The sequence below is a fragment of the Indicator indicator genome, chromosome 15 (genome assembly GCF_027791375.1).
Source record: "Indicator indicator isolate 239-I01 chromosome 15, UM_Iind_1.1, whole genome shotgun sequence".
Lineage (NCBI taxonomy): Eukaryota > Metazoa > Chordata > Aves > Piciformes > Indicatoridae > Indicator > Indicator indicator.
The window spans coordinates 14,291,755-14,298,647 of record NC_072024.1 but is presented as its reverse complement, the minus strand read 5'-3'; positions in this window follow the sequence as shown (position 1 = coordinate 14,298,647).

Sequence of the window (6,893 nt, the reverse complement as noted above, 5' to 3'; positions counted from 1 at the left end):
TTGGTTCATGGCCTTATCTTTAGGTTGTTTAAAAGAAATGTGAGAGGCCCAAAGTTTAGCCATGTTCAGTTTACTCTCCTGTTACACTAATGTTACACTACCTTAACAACTTCTGATGATCCAATCCAGGCCCTTTATCTTTAGCATTTCTTTAATGAACAGCTGCTACCTCTTTTCCTTTCTAATTGCTCAGTTGTTTCCTCCTGCACTTAGGGACTTTTTCCCATCCCAGTCCAAATAATGTGTGTGTGTGTATATGCAATTTTGTATTTTTTGAAAGCGAGATGAGGAGCGAGGCAAAGTTACTTAAACAAGGAGGTTTCTGCACCGTCCTTTAGCCATCAAACCTCAGGTATATGGGTGTTAGTACAAGCTCTTTACCTATATTTCAAGCACACTGAGTTAAAAAGAACAGAAAAACTAAAAAGAGGGGTTGGAAAATTCCAGTTCATCAAGCTCGCAACTACTTTCTGCAGATGATACAATTACTTCCACTGCGACACTATGAATGGCTGAAGCATCTGTAGTGAAAAAGTGGACGCTCTTTGCAAAAACTGCAGGGAGACAGAACAAGATCAGAAACTGGCAACTGGAGGACAGACTCTTCCTGTTTCAGTGTCTGCATTTTGCCTAAACTGGTAGCTATAGTTCTTTGGAATCACCATTATTAAAAGCATTACAGATGAAGACAAAAAACAATACAGTAACGTTTTGTTGTTGCCCTTCTTTTGAAACCAATTCTAACTCTGTTTAAATGTCTAGGTAATTCAGGGATTTAAACTGATACCAACTCCTGTAAAGAACCCTGAATGGAGCTTTGCTTGCATTCTACTTCCTGCTACCATGTTTCTCAAGAGCCTGTCAGACGTGTACAAGAAACAGACTGAAAACTGGATACGTTTTGCTTAGAAGCCAGTCCCTGACATCTGCTCTCTTGAGGGTCCTGCAGCTTTATCATATTACACCATGATGAATAAATCAAACTACAAAACCACTCCATCACACCAGGAATTTTGGGTCACTTAAGAGTTACAGATTTATCAATTCAGTCTCTACAAGCTGCTGAGCAGCTTTACTTACACAGGAGGGGAGAAAAACAAACAAAACCAAACCATTATCTAAGCCACACAATTTCCAAATTCAGAATTACCTACTTACTGAGAATGAAACCACACTTTTAAAAAGCTTCTTCCTTTTAAAGATATAAACTGCTGTTTACCCCTCCCCCCTCCCAAATAAATAAATAAATAAATAAAAATCTGTAATTGTCCTATATTCTGATACTGCAAATAGGACTACACATGCCAATGAAGTTTCTTTGGTATTATTAATGTGTATTAAAACCAATAATAATTAAAGAATTTGTTCTAATTGTTCATGTCATGAAAGAGAGCCAGAGCGGCTTGAGAAGTAACAAACTGCCCAAATGCTCAAATTAAAATATAAGTTTTAAGTTTGCTATTATCCAAGTGCCTGGGTCTCTTTCAGAAGAACACAGGCACAAACACAAAACCAGACACGGTGCAGCAGAGCTTTCACAAGAACTTCCAAGGCATGAAACTTGTAACATGTTAACATTTTCCCTGCAGCAATAAAGTGTCAGGTAGCCTTAGAAATCCCTTTAAGTGAACTCTGAAACCCTGAATAGTCCATCAATGCTGAAAAACAATGGTTTTACTACTACAGTGCCCAAAGCCCAACACTAATGTCACACAGCTCAGCTTCAAGTGAGCATCTCCAGGACATCTAGAACCTTTACAAGAAAATGTAATGCATGTATATGATGTACATCTGTGACAATTGTCCAGTAAATTAAGATTTAGTGAATCATTGATTAAGGAGACACATACTCAGAAAAATCTCCCCTCACCCCTCAAAACAAACAACCCCCCAACAGTTATTAGTAGAACAAACACTGACAAAATTTCTCAAAATAAGCGAAGAAAGATGGCATTATCTACACAAATGGGTTTAGCGCACTTCTGGGTTACACTAAAGATACAGATGAAGACAAAGATAAAAGTTAATTGTGTTTCAAAGAATATACACAGGATATCAAGAACCATTTGAAAATACGATTCAGCGTTAAGAAATTAGAAAATAGTAAAAAAAAAGTTAACTATTTGCCTGATTTAAGAAATTATTGCCACAGATGTCTGCTTTACTACTCTCGTACCAGGACCCACCAACAGCTCAATGGCATTGGCAGAAGGCTGCATTACCTACGCAAGCACAAACCTCAGAAAATTTGTTCAAAGCCACTCTTATTCACAATTCTAATTAAGCTGCTGGACTTCGCACTGAGGCAGGCGGAGTTCTTTTAACCAAGGAAAGGTAATTTCTCCAAATCACAGTGATACTACTTGCAAAACCAGCCTCTTTTAGCCAAACCGTAAATATTACGAAGTCTAAACAGGCAATAGCTATCAAGAGCATGGCTTCTATTCGTATTTTTCTCTTCAATTCACCATTTACCACCCCTTTTAGAATATGCCATTTCAAGAGCACCCAGTCACAGTTCTTATTTTGCACCACTAGAAGCATAACTACTCCTTTAGTAGTCCAAGAATAAACACGCTTACTTTAGCACTGAAACTCTAAATGTATATCCACAAGGTGCTTCCATGTCATAAAGTTTAAGTTGATTTAGGTTTTAACCTTGATAGTTAAGTCTTAAATCCACAAGTAATATAAAGTAAATTTCTGATTCTGTATTTTCCACTGTGATTCTAGTGCCCCACTGACAGGGCCAAGATGTAAGAATGTTGATGCAGGGTATGACAGTCAGCGGTTGTACCAGAAAGCAGTAAGATAATGATAAAGATAGGAAAGCACAGACCTTCACATACCATTGTAACCATTTAACTATAAACTGAGTCAAACATCCTCTTCCTTTGTCTGGAGAAAAAGCACCTACAATGCTTTCAGTTGGTGTTAAAACCATTGTGGCTCCAAGCCCTTACTCCTCTTAAGAGCCTTTTATCCACACTCTGTCTCCTATGTTTCTGAATCTCAAGCATGTAGTTAGCTTGTTCCTGGGAACACCACCCCTCAGACCACATCACATTACTCACTAACCAGCTCTCCACTCTGGTCGTTAGTGGCTGAATATCGCACTGACCACAGCACAAACTTCACATGAACTACAGATGCTGTGAAACTGAAAATTGACTTTTAAAAAGGATCCTCCCTATCAAGATGAATCAATTTTGGTTGTCAGATCAGCATTTCCAAAGCCCACTATAGAATATTGCATGCTGCTGCTACCAAAATTAACATTTTCATAATCAGGAAAGGCAACAAAAAGAAAAGCTTCTATTGTATTTAACTGATTGATGACATCAATGTTACAATCAAATGCCATCATACCCCCGCCCCCCACCCCCCCCAAATTCACAAATCTCAGTTTACTACTGGTTGGTATTCCTTCACTTTTCTTTTAATCTTTATACCAACTCTCTCAGAACTTACTTGTCTTTTCCATATTATTCCTTTCAGGGTTCATTTTAATCCTTAAATCTTTGAGAGACACGACGGAGTGACTCTCAATACAGATTCTCATGAAAAGATCACACCCACAGAAAAAGCCCCACAGCATGCAAGCCAACATTTTCAAAAAGAACAAAATGGCAGTAACAGTGTAGAATTACGTATCCACCTATTACCATAAAGGTAGTTTGAGGATATAAAAGACAGCATGTCCTATTTGCTGTGGTTAACAGTACCTGATGAAAAATATTCAAATCCTGCAGAACTCTGTAAGACAAACTCTGCCTTAAGAGCTAAATGAATTCTAGTTTATCTTGAATTCCGCAGGAGAAGAAAGCTGTGAAAGGGAAGTTTGAATTACAAATTAATAATCTATTGTCAACTCACACATATACTATCTTCCACTTAAGTATTTCTCCATAAACACTTCACTTCATAAATGGACTTCACTGATACATTGCATGCAAAGATACAACACAAAAGACAGCACATGTAAGACAGAACTTGCTTACTACAAAATGCATGGAGAACATGGTAAAATAATGAAACAAAACGTGGCATTATTGCATCTGCTGTGTATACTCAGGCAGCATTATAGGTAAGCATTATAAGTATATGCCAAGCATTTTCTGTTAGGAGCCAGTCCCACTGAAGTCTATTTTGAAAGGAGAAGGAGATACACCTGTTTTGACCTTTTGAACCACAGTCTTAAAGCAAGCAACTTCAACACCCACTGGCTTCACCTCTTACACATTCCTTGTCAAGAGAACTACAATCTAATTCCAAATAAATCATTTGCATCAGGCTTTGGTAAAGCTAAGCAAGCACTGGAAGTGCAGCCTACAGGGGTTCGTGGCTTTGTCCACGAAGTACAGGAGACGATGTACATGAAGTACAGGGCACAGATGCCGTACCAAAGCGTCCTGTCACAAGAGCCAGAGACGCAGACAGCATAGTTCCTGACATTCATTCATTACAAGGCAATTTCTTAAGCTCTGGGGATTAAACACACCAGGCTTTGTCACACCCTGTGCGAGCAGCCCCACTGCTCGGGCAAGGAGCAGCGTCTCGGGGACGAGGACAACCGTCCCGGCAGCGCGGCCACAAACGCGGCGCAAACCTCGCCCGCCGCCCCGGGGAAGGGACACCCTGCTCGGCCGACGGAAGTTCCCCAGCTGACGGGCACCGGCTTCACCTACTGCAATTTGATCTCTGTGCCACGTTCTGCTTTGCCTCAACGCAAGCGGTAACCCAGGTGCAAGAAGGGACGGAGTCTCGCACGTCCCGCTGCGAAGCCCAGAGAGAATTGGGCTCTGTCTCTCTCGATCCACCACAGCCGCGACCCCCGACAGGGCGACTGGGGAAGAACGACGGGTGGACGAGGCAGGAACAAGAGAGAAGAAAACGAGAACACGGCAGAGAAAAAAGAAGGGCAGAAACATCCCGATCCCCACCTCCTCCCCCAACCGCTCCTTCTCTCCCCTCCGCTCGTTCCCTTTCCAGTGACCCTGCAATCCCCAAAGAATTGTCCTGTTCCTCGCACGACAGAAAGGGGTGAGCTGGCGGGAGAAACCTCTCCTTTCTTACAGCCAGCAGGACGCGCCTATGAGGGAGTCGGCAGGCGGGCCCGCCGCTAGTCGCGGTCCGGTAAGGCGCAAAGGCTGCCGCTCCAAGGCTCCGCGAGGCGAGCCGCGGTCAGGCAGCGCCACCGCGGTCGACTCTTACCCATAAGGATGCGCATCTGCTTCTTGCCGAATAAGCGTGAAAAGAGTGAGGAAATGGTGAGGCCCATGGCGGCGCAGGCACCAAAACGAGCGCGGCGTACACAGAAGACGGCAGAGCGCGGTCAGCTTTTCTCTGCGTTCGCGGATCCCTCCGCGAGAGAGGCGGCTGTGCTGCTGAGCGCGACCTTCGTCCAGCCGCACCGATCTATAAAAGGCGCAGTCGGCAGCGGCAACTCTGTGTCCGGAGAAAGCCGCTTGCTCGTTCTCTGCCACGTCACGCTCGCCAAGGCCGCCGGCTCCAACGCGGACAAAATCGCGTCACTCTCGCCACATCCCCCGGCCACGGAACCTCCCTCCGCCCCGCCGCCCGAACACCCAACAGCGGCCGGGACTACTGCTCCCAGCGAGCGCTGCGCCCGCCCCGTGCCTCACTAGCCCCAATGGCTGCTGCCAGTGCACGACGGGGGATGGAGTTTACGCTTCATGAAGCCCGACCGCAGCTTCCACCGCCGCCGGCGCAGCAGGCCGGGAAATGCAGTCCAAGCTGTGGGCAGTTCCTCAGGTCGAGGCCCAGCCTCCACACCGGACCCTGCAACCGCCCGGCGGGGCCACAGGACCTTTCCCCGCGGGGCAGGCGTGCTCCGGTCTCGTCTCCTCACCCCAGGAATTCACCCCAGTGCAGCCCCTAATCCCTCTGTGCTTAGGATACGGCAGGACAGCCAACAGGCTCTTCTGCTAAAGGACAGCACAGAGCAAGACAGAAGTGGGCGTTCCAGGGTGAAACAAAGCCCCCAGCTACACTTTAGTAACCACAGAGCCGGGTACTTAAAAAGAAGCAAAAAAACTCCGTCAGAGGACCACGGAGTAGTGCAGGATCTGCATTTCAACATGAAGATCAGTGGTTGCTCTGCATAACCATATAAAACTATTATTCTCTACACACTTCTCATTCATTCGTTATTCAAATTATGGATGTTAATGCTGTTAAAGGACAAGCTGCACCTTTATCATATTCCAAATGATGTTTTGGTTGATGGCCTTAGCTTTAGGTTGTTTAAAAGAAATGTGAGAGGCCCAAAGTTTAGCCATGTTCAGTTTACTTTCCTGTTACACTAATGTTACACTACCTTAACAACTTCTGATGATCCAACCCAGACCCTTTATCTTTAGCATTTCTTTACTGAACAGCTGCTACCTCTTTTCCTTTCTAGTTGCTCAGTTGTTTCCTCCTGCACTTAGGGACTTTTTCCCATCCCGGTCCAAACAATGCGTGTGTGTGTGTATATGCAATTTTGTATTTTGTGAAAGTGAGATGAGGAGCGAGGCAAAGTTATTTAAACAAAGGGGTTTTTCACTGTCCTTCAGCTTTTCTTTTGAACAAGATTCTAATTCTGTTTAGGCATCAAGGTAATTCAGAGATTTAAACCATTTTTAAGAGCCTCTCAGATGTATACAGAAAACAGACTGAAGATTAGATATATTTTGCTTTCTTGAGAGTCCTGCAGCTCTTACATTAGAACCATGATCGAACTACCTATAGGGTACAGCTTCACCAAGTCAGACTAAGCAACAGTCTCTACAAGGTGCTGAACAGCTCAGCTTACACAGGAGATGGGAAAACCAAACACATCCCACCCATCATCTAAGTCACAAACTTCCAAAGGGGGGGAAAAAAAATCC